Below are 17,078 nucleotides of genomic sequence, written 5' to 3' on the forward strand. Positions count from 1 at the left end.
ATACAGCTATGGCCTTTCGGGAAGGCTTGCTTTTTGTTTTATGGTAACCATAGGGGAAGTATGTATGTGATTAGGTATGAATTGAATTGGGCCAATTCATAGAACTTTATGAACATGTAGGATGTAAATACCTACATCTAACCAGGCGTAGCCTTGTGTAGTACTTCTTGAATGTAACCTACAGGCAACTATCACGTTTTACAAGCTCTGCTTGAATGACACCACGACACCCGTGTGGAATCCGAGAGAGCTAAATTGAAGAGTGTGGAGTGCCGAGCGTTGCCATGGTGTCCTGTCTAACTTGTTGTGAGGTAATTCAAAAAGTCTGTTGATTCCCGACAGTGACACACTCTTCCTCCGTCATTACCTTACTATCATTACTCCATCCCTCTTGTCTTTCTTTATTTTTCTTTCTTTCTTTCCTCTCTTCACTCTTTCTCTGGACGCAGAACATTCACGGCCATTACGTTCGTATTCCACTGCAGGACCATGTCCGTATCGCCAAATCACAAATACTCCCCATGTAGTGCACGAATGTAGAATTGGGTGTCCTTTAAGATTCACTCATGACATATATTTGGACGGTCGCTACTAAAACGACAATCATCCGAGTATAGGATTCTGGTGGACTTGTCCCGAGGCCCCCCTGAGGGGATGGGTAGATCTGTCATGTATGAAAACCTTCAACACCATCACATTGTCTTTTTCAATTTCAATCCACGATTGTTTATCTGAAAACATGTTTGTCAAATTAAAAAAAAACCTGTCTAGAAGTTGTTCTCTGAAGACTGAACCATCCAAATTGCCATGACATCAACACAGGGCAACACAGACCCATAAACATTCAGAGGTGCTAAACCTGTCATAGCAGCCAGACTGTTACCCCTCAGACACACACTCAGACCCTGAGTGTACACTACTACCCACCGTGACCTCATGTTCTAGGCTGTGAGATGCCCCTTTCCATTTCACTCCATGTCAACATAAATGATGCCCTTGTTAAAACGCACACCTGTTTCTCTCTCTAGGCTGGGCCTGGATTGGGGCACATGGGAGAGGTTGAATGACTGCCCTTGCATTGGTGACTCACAGCAACTCTTATCTAAGAGGAACTTGAGCCCTCAGAGCCCTTATCCACACTACAAAGCTTTTCTCTAAACATCAAATTCCGAAGTTATTCCAAACGTCAAGTGTTTTGACACCCTAGAATGACTCTTCCTGCTCAGTATTGTTCCGTTTCTTCAAACATAAAATGTAGAAGTTCCTCAAAACGTCAAATTTTGAAATTTAAGGGTTTGGAATTTGGGATAGGGTTTGGGATAGGATTAATACAATTATTTTTATAAACACACAACCTTCTGATCCAGAGTCATGGGATTAGCGCCATGCCCTAGCGAAACCCAAGCCTACTTGACGGTAATAACCCTCATTGTTGCTCCTAGTGGCCGGTTTGGAAGGCATCTCCCGATGTCCTTAGGACATTTTTATTTGTATTTAACTAGGCAAGTCAGTTAAGAACAAATTCTTATTTTCAATGATGGCCAAAAATTTTTACCTTGTCAGCTCGGGGATTTGATCTTGCAACCTTTCGGTTACTAGCCCAACGCTCTAACCACTAGGCTACCTGCTGCCCCAAAATGGATAGACGTCCAATTTCAAAGTCACTCTTGAGCGAGCGTCCTGATCCACAAAGCTTCTCAGAGTAGGAAGACAGATCTAGAATCTGTCCATATAATCTTTTTCATTATATTCTTACTCTGAGACGCTTTGTGGATATGCCCAGGTTTCACTTGACAACTGTATCACCAGTGTGCCCATGGGAACTAGGCTTGTTGCACCAGTAGATCTGTAGAGAGTGCATTCCCACTGGGCACACACTGGTTGAATCAATGTTGTCTCCACGTCATTTCAATGAAATTAAGCTCAAGTTCTAGGGAATGAAAGGAGACGAGCCTCAGAAGACATACAGTATTTTCCCATTCCCCATGATGTCACCCTTAACCGTGGAGTGGAAGAAAGTTTGTTTTTCACCCCGCTAGGTACACAGCAGCACGTTCTTCAGTAAACGTGAACCAGTGTGAAAGGGGACACAGATGTTGGGCTTCAGTCCTTTTCCCAAGGTGTCATTAGAGAGAAAGAGAGAGATTGAGTGAGTGAGCACAGAAAAAGCTTAGGGCTGCATGCAGGTGTCTGGTGGTTAGTGAAGGCTGCATCTCTGTGAAAGGAGCAGCTAGGATTAGGCCCACTGGGAAGGATCTCTGAGGCTGGAGTAGTGGGTAGGTGGGGTGGGAAATCTGAGCCCCTCCTCAGATCATGGGGAGTTCGAAGGATCAGTGAGTGAGGAGGGGACTGGAGCTGAGGGGAAAGTGGGAAAGTTGCAGCAGCCACAATGTCTTGAGTGTCTCTCTGCCCACCTAAGAGGTTTCCCAAGAGCCTACTATCATCAGACTACCTCATGGCGGAACCATCATGCACTGCAAACTCTTGTAACAAGGAATCTATCATTTATAGATTGTGACAGATAATGTGCTGGGGTACTGTTTGTTTACAGAGTCAAAGGTTGGGATACTGTTTGCATTCACACTGAAATCAAATTGTTAAGGAACACATTCGCTGCAAAATGGTGCCACACCACCTCCACTATGTTTCTCGCTTTACGACTCTCAGTTTTTGTCTGAATATTAAATAAGGTTGATTTATGACCATCAAGATAATGAGATACGAGAATAGAATAGCCTAGCTGGGATACACACGTCCCTAGGAAGCTCGCTACGGAATCTTCAGGATGAAGATGATAGGATGATCCACAGACTACTGATGTGCGGGTCAGCTGTTTGTTCACCCGCTTGCTAATAACCCGTCCGCAACCATCCGACGATATGTGATAAAGTGGAAATCTGAGAACCCGGACCTGATCCTAATCCGCAAATTTAGAAAATATGCTGTGCGGTTTAAAAAAATTTATCGAACATGTTAATTTTTCGTCAACATTTATTCATTAAATATTTAAGCCAATTGAATAGAAGCCTGATATTTTGCTTGAACAGAAATTGTAAAACAATAGCCTAAATTGACCCCATGTGTCACGTTCTGACCTTAGTTCTTTTGTTATGTCTTTGTTTTAGTATGGTCAGGACGTGAGTTGGGTGGGTTGTCTATGTTAGTTTTTCTATGATTTTCTATTTCTGTGTTTGGCCTGGTATGGTTCTCAATCAAAGGCAGCTGTCAATCGTTGTCCCTGATTGAGAACCATATTTAGGTAGCCTGTTTTCTATTGTGTTTTGTGGGTGGTTGTTTTCTGTCTTTGTGTGTCTGCACCAGACAGAACTGTTTCGGGTGTTTCTTTCTTGTTTTGTTATTCAGTGTAAAGTTTACTTTATTAAAAAGATGAACACGTACCACGCTGCACATTGGTCCTCACCTTCTTCCCACGACGACCGTTACACCATGCACATGCTTTTGTGAAATTGCGCTCTACAATTAGGCTACCTTTCCCTTGAACAATTAATTGAACAACTATGTTTTTCTTGAGCATTTAGGCCTATTCATTTGAAAAGGCTTATTGACTTTGCTGAAATGAAACAAAATGACAAACAATTTTTTTTTTTACCTTTATTTTACTAGGCAAGTCAGTTAAGAACACATTCTTATTTTCAATGACGGCCTAGGAACAGTGGGTTAACTGCCTGTTCAGGGGCAGAACGACAGATTTGTACCTTGTCAGCTCGGGGATTTGAACTTGCAACCTTTCGGTTACTAGTCCAATGCTCTAACCGCTAGGCTACCCTGCCGCCCCAATAAATGGACATCTTGTAGGACAACGGCCTGTGTGGGCTAATAGCCTATGCTTTCAGATGAATAACAAAGAATCAAATTAAATAAAAAATAGACATAGAAAACAATAATAATAGACAATAAGACAACATTTGGAAAATCAAAGTACCCACTGTCCAGTTATGAAGCTATAATTGCCTACTTTGTCTTCCTTTCTTTTGCAGCACTGTGTTAAGAAACCGAATAGCATCTGATGTGCCATGTTTCAGTCAGTGCGTGCAGGGCGCAGGATAACGCAGGGGATTACCGGGGCTGACGCCACTGGGCCCAGAGCCTGGGGGGGTCCAAGAGGCAGCAAAAACAAATATATATAGAAAAAATATATAATAATTACAAACAATATGAAGAAAATATACTGTATACTGTATATACAGTGCATTTGGAAAGTATTCAAACCCCTTGAATTTTCCTTATGTTATTACATTACAGCCTTATTCTAAAATAGATTAAATTGTTTTTTTTCTTCATCAATCTATATGCAATGCCCTATAATGACAAAGCAAAAACAAGTTTTGGGAAATTTACTCAGTACTTTGTTGAAGTACCTTTGGCAGCGATTACAGCCTCGAGTCTTCTTGGGTAAGATGCTACAAGCTTGGCACAACTGTATTTGGGAAGTTTCTCCTATTCTTTTCTGCAGATCCTCTGTCAGGTTGGATGCCGAGTATCTCTGCACAGCTATTTTCAGGTCTCTCCAGAGACGTTAGAGTGGGTTCAAGTCTGGGCTCTGGCTGGGCCACGCAAGGACATTCAGAGACTGTTCTTATTTGCATATTGCGGATTTCAAAATACAATTGCGGGAAAAACGTAGTTTGGAAAACAAATGCCTACTACTACTGGAAAGAGAAGAGTAATCGGTCTGTAGCACCAATACATTTTTTTTTCTCAACAACTCCCAATTTGTAGCTAACAGCATCACTGTTTTTCCAAGTAGCTCATCTTGATATAGATTGCCACGACGAGTGCAACGGCCATCACCGTGAGTAAAAAAACAAACATTTTTTAATCCGGCCATGGGCGCATGTACAGTAAGGCCCTAAAGTTTAGGCTTATGCACAAATGCCAAATAAAAACAAGGCAACAGTAAACATGTCGTCCAGCACAAATTATGCAGCCCCCCCACCCCCCCGGGCCAATTGAGATATTGCATGTGACTAACACATTTCAATTATTGTGTGTGACCACATATTATACATTACATTGACCAGATACTGAAGTGAAAATAAATGTCTATAAAAATGGAAGGCAGTTAGCCTAGGTACCAGTCTGTTTAGCTAATTCTCTCCCTGTACTCCATAATGACAAGGAGAGTCAAGGAGTGGAATGTTAGCTAAAGAGACTGGTACTCAGACTAGAAGGAAGTCGGGAGGAGGCAAGATTAGGTGGAGTCTAGGGCTGTGGCGGTCATGAAATTTTGTCAGCAGGTGATTGTCTAGCAAATAACTGCCGGTAGCATCTCCTGGCTTCCACGCATAGCCTACAAGGCACTGATGCAGACCTACGGAACATCTAGATTTGAAAAGGCCTAATAAATCCATGTAATATAGCCTACACCATAACAATAAACCCATTATTTATTTTAGACACGTCTAAAGAAACATGATATGAAGAAGATGTAGTTTTTTTCAGAAGAACAGAATAGCATACTCTTGAGTTGTCCTTATGTTAGGCCCTGATCTGGCTATGCCATATGGCTGTGGGCTGCACTAGTTCATTTAGTAGAAACAAATTTCTTAGAATTACATGGCATTATTTTATATTATTTTCTAGTATGAAGAATGCAATTGAACATAGCTGAATAAAATAGAAAGGGTATTTTCTCCAAACAATTTGAGGGAGTGCGCACATGCGGCTATTCTGTGTTGAGCGGTTAACAAAGAAATAGGTTCTCCTATATGCTTAATTTTAAGTTATTTATGTAACTTTAGTTGTGATACAAATGTTAGGCTCTATGTTTTCGGTTTGTAATACTTTCTAAGGTTACATGATATGACTCTAATGATGATTTGAAAAAAGTTGCATGAAAGGCATAAACTCTGCTTTGTTTTTTTGCGCAATGCTGTACACACTTCATCAGTCTCTCTCTGTGTGAAGGTAATGCCCCCTAAAATAATCCATGACTTTTGTGGCCGTTGTGCCCTTGGACTGAATATAATAATTAGGAATTCCCTTCTCCCGGCTGCATGCCGAACCACCTCTCAGTCACCTGATCTGGTCTTTCTCACAGCCTACAAGTGAAGACCGATACATCTGGGACGCAACTGCACGAGTCTTTCTCCAATTCCGAGGCGCATATTGAAGATATTGGAAGAACTGTCCACATTTACATTTAATTTGCCAACAAGATGAGTAGACCTGAAGAACAGCAAAAGCACTAGCCTATGTAACTCTACTATCCCTCATAGTATAGATACCAAACATATTCTGAGATAGATGTGGGATACGATAGATCCCAAATTAATATAACCACTAGCAACCAAAAACCTGTTAAAGCAATGAGCCTGGTCCAACAGATGAGAACGTTTAGCTTAAAATGTTGATAAAATATTAGGCAATTTCTTCACATTATAAGCACAGCAATGTGCACAAGGCAGTAGGCTATAAGCACGTATGTTCCATTAGCAGGAAAACATCATTCCCAAAACAAAAGGGACCACAAATGTGATTATGCATGTAATGCTTTTATTATAAAGGTGCTTTTCTATGGTGAAAATTATTTCCCCAAACTTGAAATTCCTGCGCTGCGTATGTACTGTATACCAGTTAGGCTCTACACCCATTGTAAAGAGGATTAATGTGCTTCATTTTAAGAAGTTATTTGTCCACTTTAGTTGTAATACAAACCTTATCAAAACATGTAGGCCTATGGGCTAGGCTACATGAGGTGTGAAAAAAAAGCATGCGCTGTTTGCCCTTAAGCTGAGCATCATTCGGTTTTAATATACAATTCACAAATGATAGGCTAATACTATCACACTATTCTTAATTTAATCTTGTCTTTACATATACTAAATAATATATGTGTGAAATTTGTTTTTATTTTAGAATGGACCTGTTTCGAAACAGGGGCAGCGGAAAAAAATACATGTCATCTTTGCACTTAAATAGCGAATGGAGGACGCTTTTCCGTGGTTCATTTTCATGGCAACCAGGTAGGCTACAGTCCTGTTTTAAAGAGAAGCAATGTGCTTAATATTAGGAAAGTTGAGAACTAAATATAGTAGGCCTAGCCTATAGAAAGCTGATGGGATCCTCCTCTTTTTAATAGAAGCCATCACTCTGTTTTCTCACGCAATTGCATTGCCTATAGAAATGTTGCGCAACATCAGCTCATCGGCTCTCATTAAGTGTTTGATTAGATTTTCGATTATGTTTGCATTGATGTCAGTTTGATTAGAGGGACAATATAGGGTGAGGTACCAGGCAGTTAGCAAGTTTGATAGTATACTGATGACCATGAATGGCCTCAGAGCTTGGAGAAACCTAGTTACCGTGGCTAAATGGTCACGTGGAATTTGACTGCCGTCATGACTCGTGACCACCAGTGTGGCAGTAATACAGACACTATGACAGCTCTAGGTGGGACCAGTCTAGCCAATGAGGGCAGATACGCATGTGAACAACAGGCCCAACTCCGATATACATTTTTTGTTTTGTTTTGTTGCCGGGATGTCACGTGTCCAACATATCAGTACACTTGTAATAATCTAAGTATTACAAAACTTCTATTCAAACAAATAAGCCACACGTAGGAAATAAGACATTTGTTGTTAACCAAATTCGACATTCTGATTGACCTCCATACAAAAACAACAACAAATAACAGCACCTGCTGGAGAAGATCCCTCTCGCTTCGCCTTTTCCTCTCTAGTGTGACTCACAAATGTTTGATAATTACTCAAGCTCCTGCCTTGGGCCAGTCAGTGTAATTTTGTAAATGCCGGATCTCTATGGCAAGACGCATCATTCACCTAAATTTCCTCAAAATCGGCCAGTGCTTTCTGAGATATCGCATGTGACGGTATGAACTAATGGACATCCACAGTCCCCCCCCCCCCCCCCCCCCCCCCCCATTTTCATTGTGGGGGCCAATAATGAAAGAAAAACCTCAATGTAGCCTATAGATATGAATTGCACAAAAATTATACATTTATAGATTTTTTTTATGCACTGTTTTCTTTTTATTCAATCCACCATATCATCCACACAATATTTCATGACTCTCAACCCGCACATCACTAGAACAGACCTCAAACCCATTGCACTACACTGAAAGACTATAATTCGAACTAAATAATCATGTCAGTCCAGGAACTGGCACTTAGCATTTAGCCTACTACTAGTGCATATCCAGGCTGTGAAACAAGAGAGAGAAAAACAGCAACACCCTGTTTGGGGAAGTAGTCCTGTCCTGAGTCTACATTCCCCATGTGGGTTAATGATTACACAAAGGCTAGATAAGAAAGTTAAATTTAGCCTACAAGCCATGTAATTTAAATGGAATTAATTTATATTATTTAGGATAGCTGTGTATTCCTGACTGCGACACAGAATCCTGGTTGGTTTCATGCCTGGCCTGTGTCGCCTGCCTAACTCTCTCTCTCTGAATTAGTATGGTGCGCACGTTGGAGTTGGGTTAGATTAGCATATGACAGCTGACTAAATTTGGCGCAATAAAGCCCCTAAAATCCCCCTAGTAGGCTGGTTTTGTAAGCATATAAGCCTGTACCAAGGTTTTTCCTGAGTTCTGGCCTTATAGCCCCACTGGTTCTGGCTAAAACACACCGCTGACTCATGCTGTCAGGGGTTTTTTAAGCCCATATCGTAGTAGAGGCAACGTGACCAGTGAAACCTACCTCCAATGGGATGCTGCTTAGAACGATATCCCCTTTGGTAAACTTTTTACAGCACTCTACAGAAAATATAGTTCTGTAGGTTATAGAATAACTTGTAATTTACATAATCCTACAAATACAATTATATGACCATGGGTTTGTGTGTGGAGATGAACAATATAGATTAGCCTACAACCAACAATGACAAGTGGATTTAAGCTTCCGTCAATAAAATGTTTAAACAATCGGACAGCATGTTGACGTTTTTAATGCTCATTCGATGATTGGATAAACATAAAGATTGAAATATGTCAAAAGCTATTTTTACTCAGGTGAAGTCATTATCAAACACACGCACGCGCGCAATGAGGCACAGACGCACGTGGGCGTGAGTGAAATTTCAATCGATTATTCTGCTTATGGTGTAGTAACCTCGTTTCACTTACCGATACTAGACACTCTTCCCCATCTTTCTTCTTGGTGAGTATTACGTGTATTAGCCTGTTTCAATTCAACAGTTCTGCTAATCCAAAGATCCGTGGGAAAAAAAATATATTATCCCACAATCTACTCACAAAAAGTAAGGTCCAAGAAAGCCACAATCGAATGATGTTAGGGTCTCCTCTGGGCTATGACTTGGTTTACAGTACCACTGATATTGGTATAGCCATTCACTTGTCTTGATCTTCTAAAACATACTTATTCTGGAGCAAAATGCCGAACATAAAAATACGAACGAAAATACTCGTAAAAAAACAGTCCCAACTGAACCATTCAGAAATAATTCGGTTCGCGGGTAGTCCCTTCGCTATTCAGACAGTGGCTTCAACGTACAATAAAGGTGTGGTAATGTACCGGCCCCGTTTCGAACAGATCACGGCTGTCCAGTCGGTGTCCACGGCCATACAAAACGAGAGTGAGAGGCTACAACGGGGATTGACAGCACATCAGACGTCCTCTGAGAGCTGGAAGAGAGGAGAAAGAACTAACGACGATGAATAGAGAAATCTAATATCCTCAGCAAACAAGTCGCCTGCAAGTCTCTCTCTCTCTCTCTCTCGCTCTGTCTTTCTCTTTCAATACACACACCCACATGCTCCAGTCCTCATCTCCGCCTCTCTTTACAGTAGCCTATGCAGCCTAAAGCAAATTCTTTCATCCTCTTGATATTGTGCATTATGCTATTGGATAGGTCAAATTCAATATATTTTTGTAATTCAAATGTACCATAACACATTAATAAAAAAACATTCACTTTAATATTAGTTTGTCATTGTATTTGTGAACAGTTATTTTAATAAATTACTGACAATTAATTTTCACGTGAATCATTTACAGATTCGACAATTATTAACTGTTGTCAAATTGAGTTCATGAGTGTGTTGATATTGCCACTGAGTCAGTAGAAAAAAAACACCCAATAATAAAGAGGAAAAGATTCAATAGAGGGCATTGTTTCTCTCCAATAAGTCACGTAAAATAAGCCTCCACATCTAGCCTATTGAAGAGAGAGAGAGAGCAAGTGCGAGAAAAGCAGTACTACTATTTCAATATCTTCTGTTTCATGCTTATCTTTGAGTTCAGACTACAAGTCAACAAGGTTATCCCAGACTAATGTTCTAATATATAAAAAGATGGCCTCTCCTAATCATCATCGACTCCCATGTCAATGGCAGAGCAGAGCAGGGCTCAGTGCAATTAATTAATACATAGCTCTCTACCCATGACCCCTCAGAGAAGCCCACTATGCTAGCTCCTTAATATGTTAATATGCCTTTGACATTTAAAGATGCTGCTGAGAAAGGAAAAGTTAATTAATAACATTAACCCAATTATGGATGACAACGGTATGTATGATGGTTAAAACCCCTCTCCTGTGCCAGGGCTTGGGTTTGGTTGTAATGGTATTGTTGGATGTTGTCATAGAGAGCAATAGTAATGGTATCTTTTTGTAGGCACTACAGTAACATCAAAAAGTGTTCAGACCCCTTGAATTTTTCTACATGTTATGTTACAGCCTTATTCTAAAATAAAAATAAAATAATCCCCCCTCATTAATCGACACTCAATACCCCATAATGACAAAGCAAATACAGGTTTTCTAAATTTTGTGCAAAATTATTAAAATAAAAAACAGAAATATCACATTTACGTCAATATTCAGACTGTTTACTCAGTACTTCGTTGAAGCACCTTTGGCAGCGGTTACAGCATTGAGTCTGCTTGGCACACCTGTATTGTCACACCTGTATTTGGGGAGTTTCTCCCATTCTTCTCTGCAGATTCTCTCAAGCTCTGTCAGGTTGGATGAGCAGGCTTTTCTGCACAGCTACAGTTGAAGTCTGAAGTTTACATACACTTAGGTTGGAGAAATTAAAACTTGTTTTTCAACCACTCCACAAACTTCTTGTGAATAAACTATAGTTTTGGCAAGTCGGTTAGGACATCTACTTTGTGCATGACTGTCACGACTTATGCCGAAGTCGATGCCTCTCCTTGTTCGGGCGGTGCTCGGCGGTCGACGTCACCGGCCTTCTAGCCATCATTGATCCATTTTTCATGTTCCATTGGTTTTTTCTTGTCTTCCTACACACCTGGTTTCAATCCCATTCATTACCTGTTGTGTATTTAACCCTCTGTTTCCCCTCATGTCCTTGTAAGAGATTGTTTGTTCAGTATTCGTGCGCGACGGGTCCTCGTCCCACGTTGTTTTATTGTATTCATGGTTTTGGAGTTATGTTTGTTTTCAAGTAATTAAACATCTCCATTCCACTAAGTTTGATTCTCCTGCGCCTGACTTCCCTGCCACTTATACACACGACTCTGACAATGGCACAAGTAATTTTTCCAAAAATAGTTTGCAGGCAGATTATTTCAGTAATAATTCACTCTATCACAATTCCAGTGGGTCAGAAGTTTACATACACTAAGTTGACTGTGCCTTTAAACAGCTTGGAAAATTCCAGAAAATCGATGTCATGGCTTTAGAAGCTTCTGATAGGATAATTGACATCATTTGAGTCAATTGGAGAAGTACCTGTGGATGTATTTGAAGGCCTACCTTCAAACTCTGTGCCTCTTTGCTTGACATCATTGGAAAATCAAATGAAATCCGGAAAGACCTCAGGGAAAAAATTGTTGACCTCCACAAGTCTGATTCATCCTTGGGAGCAATTTCCAAACGCCTGAAGGTCCCACGTTCATCCCACGTTCATCTGTACAAACAATAATACGCAAGTATAAAACCATGGGACCACGCAGCCATCATACCACTCTGGAAGGAGACGCGAAATGAACATACTTTGGTGCGAAAAGTGCAAATCAATCCCAGAACAACAGCAAAGGACCTTGTGAAGATGCTGGAGGAAACCGGTCCAAAAATGTCTACATCCACAGTAAAACGAGTCCTATATCGACATAACCTGAAAGGCCGATCAGCAAGGTAGATGCCACTGCTCCAAAACCAGACTACGGTTTGCATGAGGACAATGATCATACTTTTTGGAGAAATGTCCTCTGGTCTGATGAAACAAAAATAAAACTGTTTGGCCATAATGACCAATGTTATGTTTGGAGGAAAAATGGGAGGCTTGCAAGCCGAAGAACACCATCCCATCCGTGAAGCATGGGGTTGGCAGCATCATGTTGTGGGGGTGTTTTGCTGCAGGAGGGACTGGTGCACTTCACAAAATAGATGGCATCATGAGGTAGGAAAATGTTGGGGATATATTGAAGCAACATCTCAAGACATCAGACAGGAAGTTAAAGCTTGGTCGCTAATGGGTCTTCCAAATGGACAATGACCCCAAGCATACTTCCAGAGTTGTGGCAAAATGGCTTAAGGACAACAAAGTCAAGGTATTGGAGTGGCCATGACAAAGCCCTGACCTCAATTCCTATAGAACATTTGTGGGCAGAACTGAAAAAGCGTGTGCGAGCAAGGAGGCCTACAACCCAGACTCAGTTACACCAGCCCTGTCAGGAGGAGTGGGCCAAATTTCACCCAACTTATTTTGGGAAGCTTGTGGAAGGCTATGCGTAACGTTTGACCCAAGTTAAATAATTTAAAGGCAATGCTACCAAATACTAATTGAGTGTATGTAAACTTCTGACCCACTGGGAATGTGATGAAAGAAATAAAAGCTGAATTAAATCATTCTCTCTACTATTATTCTGACATTTCACATTCTTCAAATAAAGTGGTGTTCCTAACTGACCTAAGACAGAGAATATTTACGAGGGTTAAATGTGAGGAATTGTGAAAAACTGAGTTTAAATGTATTTGTCTAAGGTGCTTGTAAACTTCCGACTTCAACTGTATTTTCAGGTCTCTCCAGAGATGTTTGATCAGGTTCTTGGTCACCTCCCTGACCAAGGCCCTTCTCCCCCGATTGCTCCGTTTTGCCAGGCGGTTTGGTGGTTCCAAACTTCTTTCATTTAAGAATGATGGGGGATTCTGTGTTCTTGGAGACCTTCAGTGCTGCAGACATTTTTTTGGTACCCTTCTCCAGATCTGTGCCTCGACACAGTCCTGTCTCGGAGCTCTACGTACAATTCCTTCAACCTCATGGCTTGGTTTTTGCTCTGACATGCACTGTCAACTATGGGACCTTATATAGACAGGTGTGTACCTTTCCAAATCATGTCCAATCAATTGTATTTACCACAGGTGGACTCCAATCAAGTTGTAGAAACATCTCAAGGATGAGCAATGGAAACAGAATGCACCAGAGCTCAAGTCTCATAGCAAAGGCTCTGAATAGTTATGTAATTAAGGTATTTCTGTTTTTGCTTTGTCATCATGGGGCATTGTGAGTAGATTGCTGAGGAAAACATTGAATTGAATCCATTTTAGAACAAGTTGGTAATGTAAAATAATTAGAAAAAAGGGAAGAGGTCTGAATACTTTCCGAATGCACTGTAACAGATCAAAACAAAGATGGCGTAGCAGTCAGACATCTTTGTTCTTCGTCTTGTATATATCTTGTTTTATATTTTTCTTTTTTCTTTGCATATCTTTTATATTTTTCCAAACCTCAACTTCTAAATACTCTCATGCAACCCACCTAATCCAATGTAGTGTGGATCTGTCTCTTCTAAAGTATTCTTATCCACCTCCGAACCGGTATTCCCCAACAGAAGCTAACCAGCTAACTAGCTACTAGCTAATTAGTCATCTAACCACTGCTAGCGGTCATCAGCTAACCTTTAGCTTGGAAAGCTCTAGCCAGTTTGTACAACGCTATTCAAAACAGAGCATACCGGACCTATCTTCTCTCCATATCCCTGGATTCCTACCGCAAGCTCGGAACCTTTTCACCTGGATTACCACAGCTAGCTAGCTGCAACCTGAGTGACTATTCCTGGTTTAACATCACGTCCCTGTCCCAAAGCTAGCATCAATTAGCCTGGAGCTAGGCCCATATCCCGGCTAGCAGAAGAAGCCCAACAGCCACTCCTAGGCTATGACACCTTTTTGCCAACTGGCCTTGACCCCCTTCTACTGCAGGTACGGGGCACGGAACCCTGTTGATCCTTCACAACTGGACTACTGACGAAATCTGCTCGAGGGGGTACTCAAACTGGCTCTGTGGCACCGCTAGCTGCGGCCCGCTAACGTTAGCTGTCTAGAGCACACCGGACTGTTGGCTTAAGAGGCCCTTCGGACAAATACTTCGGCCACTATTCCTATTTGCCAGTTGGCCTGGTTTACCACCCGGAGCCCTGCTGATCCGTCTGCCGACATACTCAGCACGAGGGGGCCACAACAAACTTTCTTCCGTCGCGATGTCGTTCTAAGGCTCTGCTGCTAGCCCCGGCCCTTTAGCTGCCCGAAGCCACTCACTGGACTCCGGTGATTACTCGGCTACGCATGCCTCTCCCTAACGTCAATATGCCTTGTCCATTGCTGTTTTGGTTAGTATTTATTGCCTTATTTCACTTTAGAGCCTCTAGTGAACACTTTAATTCCACCTCCAACACATTCGGTGACATCACCTGGTTTAAATGATATTCCTAGAGACAATAACTCTTTCATCGTCACTCTATGCACAGGTTTACCCCCAATGTATTCACATCCTACCATACCTTTGTCTGTACATTATGCCTTGAATCTTTTCTACTGTGCCCAGAAATCTGTTCCTTTTACTCTCTGTTCTGAACGTACTAGGCGTCCAGTTCTTTTAGCCTTTAGCCGTACCCTTATCCTACTCCTCTGTTCCTCTGGTGATGTGGAGGTTAACCCAGGCCCTGCAGTGCCTAGCTCCACTCCCATTCCCCAGGCGCTATCATTTGTTGACTTCTGTAACCGTAAAAGCCTTGGTTTCATGCATGTTAACATTAGAAGCCTCCTCCCTAAGTTTGTTTTATTCACTGCCCTAGCACAGTCTGCCAACCCGGATGTCCTAGCAGTGTCTGAATCCTGGCTCAGGAAGACTACCAAAACTCCTGACATTTCTATTCCTAACTATAACGTTTTCCGACAAGATAGAACTGTCAAAGGGGGGTGCAGTTGCAATCTACTGCAGATATAGCCTGCAGAGTTCTGTCTTACTATCCAGGTCTGTTCCCAAACAATTCAAGTGTCTACTTTTAAAAATCCACCTTTCCAGAAACAAGTCTCTCACCGTTGCCACTTGCTATAAGCCACCCTCTGCCCCCAGCTGTGCCCTGGACACCATATGTGAACTGATTGCCCCTCATCTATCTTCAGAGCTCGTGCTGCTAGGTGACCTAAACTGGGACATGCTTAACACCCCGGCCATCCTACAATCTAGGGGGCTTGATGCCCTCAATCTCACACAAATTATCAATGAACCTACCAGGAACAACCCCAAATCTATTAAGATGGGCACCCTCATAGATATCATCCTAACCAACTTGCCCCCCAAATACACCTCTGCTGTTTTCAACCAAGATCTCAGCGATCACTGCCTCATTGCCTGCATCCACCCCTCATGACTATCAAACGCTCCCTAAAACACTTCAGCGAGCAGGCCTTTCTAATCGACCTGGTCCGGGTATCCTGGAAGGATATTGACCTCATCCGGTCAGTAGAGGATGCCTGATCATTCTTTAAAAGTGCCTTCCTCACCATCTTAAATAAGCATGCCCCTTTCAAAACATTTAGAACCAGGAACAGATATAGCCCTTGGTTCTCTCCAGACCTGTCTGCCCTTGACCAGCACAAAAACATCCTGTGGCATTCTGCATTAGCATTGAATAGCCCCCGTGATATACAACTTTTCAGGGAAGTTAGGAAAACTAAGGCTAGCTTTTTCAAGCAGAAATGTGAATCCTATAGCACAAACTCAAAAATGTTTTTGGGACACTGTAAAGTCCATGGAGAATATGAGCACCTCCTCCCAGCTGCCCACTGCACTGAGGCTAGGAAACACTGTCACCACTGATAAATCAACTATAATTGAGAATTTCAATAAGCATTTTTCTACGGCTGTCCATGCGTTCCACCTGGCTACCCCTACCCCGGTCAACAGCCCTGCACTCCCCACAGCAACTCACCCTCACCCAAGCCTCCCCGATTTCTACTTCACCCAAATCCAGATAAGTTCTGAAAGAGCTGCAAAATCTGGACAACCCTACAAATCAGCTGGGCTAGACAATCTGGACCCCCTCTTTCTAAGACCCAAACTGCTACAGACCTATATCTATCCTACCCTGCCTTTCTAAGGTCTTCGAAAGCCAAGTTAACAGATTACCGACCATTTCGAATCCCACCGTACCTTCTCCGCTATGCAATCTGGTTTCAGAGCTGGTCATGGGTGCACCTCAGCCACGCTCAAGGTCCTAAATGATATCATAACCGCCATCGATAAGAGACATTACTGTGCAGCCGTATTCATCGACCTGGCCTAGGCTTTAGTCTCTGTCAATCACCACGTTCTTATTGGCAGACTCAACAGTCTTGGTTTCTCAAATGATTGCCTCGCCTGGTCTACCAACTACTTCTCTGATAGAATTCAGTGTGTCAAATTGGAGGGCCTGTTGTCCGGACCTCTGGCAGTCTCTATGGGGGTGCCGAAGGGTTCAATTCTCGGGCCGACTCTCTTCTCTGTATACATCAATGATGTCGCTCCTGCTGCTGGTGATTCTCTGATCCACCTCTACGCAGACGATACCATTCTGTATACTTCTGGCCCTTTGTTGGACACTGTGTTAACTAACCTCCAGACGAGCTTCAATGCCATACAACTCTTCTTCCCTGGCCTCCAACCGCTCTTAAATGCAAGTAAAACTAAATGCATGCTCTTCAACCGATCACTGCCCGCACCTGCCCACCCGTCCAGCATCACTACTCAGGACGGCTCTGACTTAGAATATGTGGATAACTACAAATACCTAGGTGTCTGGTTAGACTGAAACCCTCCTTCCAGACTCACATTAAGCATC

The 17,078-nt window shown here is 42.2% G+C and overlaps 1 protein-coding gene across 1 annotated transcript in view; it reads right to left on the reverse strand.

Annotated features, from left to right (window-relative positions):
* LOC110488603 (ras-GEF domain-containing family member 1C) overlaps window positions 1-9,811 on the reverse strand; it is a 56,998-nt gene extending 47,187 nt beyond the window's left edge. The window contains exon 1 of the mRNA XM_036942735.2: window positions 9,116-9,811. The gene's annotated coding sequence lies outside the window, so the exon portion shown is untranslated. The remainder of the gene's footprint in view (window positions 1-9,115) is intronic.
* Window positions 9,812-17,078: the final 7,267 nt, after the last annotated feature.

This window comes from Oncorhynchus mykiss, chromosome 14 (assembly GCF_057628025.1).
Source record: "Oncorhynchus mykiss isolate SJ-2025 chromosome 14, ASM5762802v1, whole genome shotgun sequence".
Classification (NCBI taxonomy): Eukaryota; Metazoa; Chordata; class Actinopteri; order Salmoniformes; family Salmonidae; genus Oncorhynchus; species Oncorhynchus mykiss.